Genomic DNA, 926 nt, shown 5'->3' on the forward strand with positions numbered 1-926 from the left:
TTGGATAAATCCAATATTTTTGTTATTATTGCCTTTAAAAATCAGCAAGGGAGGTGAAAACAAGTCAGAGCTCCCCATCTTTATATCAAATGCAAATATGTCTATTTTTCAAGGTAAGCCAGTAAAGTGAGTCATTCCTAAATACTTTTGTTATATAACAAAATAACTTATCATGTGGTAACTTTATTTCTTTCAACTGGTTGTATTTTTAAGTTTTTGAATTAAACGATTTATATTTAATGCAGTGATACATATAGAATTCTTTATTATACTAGTGAAACTTGAACTCTGAGAATCACATGATTTTATAATATAAATACTTTGATCTTTCCACCACCATACCAATATCTATAGTACGGTATCGTGTTTTTTATTCAGGATTTTTTTGTCATTTTCTAGTAATAGGCTTGCACATATAATATCACAATTTATTGTATGCATGATAGAGTAAATGTAATAACCCTAATAGTTAGATTAGTTTATCCATTTAATTTCTACATAAAGGATAAATGGAGCATATTTTTTTTTTTAACATTAAGATCATAACAAAATTTCAGCAAAGTCTTTTTTATATCGGAAGGTTCCAAATTATCAATAATTTATCCTACACGCATTTATAATCACATCCCACATGTAAACACATCCATAATTGTTTCAATTCAATCATTTAATTCATTTAAAAATATACTCAGGACAAATCTTCATACTTAACCTCCATCTCATGTAACTTGCATAAATTAATAATTAAAAGAATTATCTAAGTACTGAAATTTTATATATAATTACAACATAGTTTAGCATTCTAAGCATCAGTTAGTACATTAGAACATTGTATATTCCAAATATGTTTTTTTCTTGAATTCTTTCTTCTTTCTTCTTTTTTGAAATATATATATATATATATATATATATATATATATATATAT

This window comes from Populus euphratica, unplaced genomic scaffold (genome assembly GCF_000495115.2).
Source record: "Populus euphratica unplaced genomic scaffold, PopEup_1.0 scaffold381.1, whole genome shotgun sequence".
In the NCBI taxonomy this organism is placed as follows: domain Eukaryota; kingdom Viridiplantae; phylum Streptophyta; class Magnoliopsida; order Malpighiales; family Salicaceae; genus Populus; species Populus euphratica.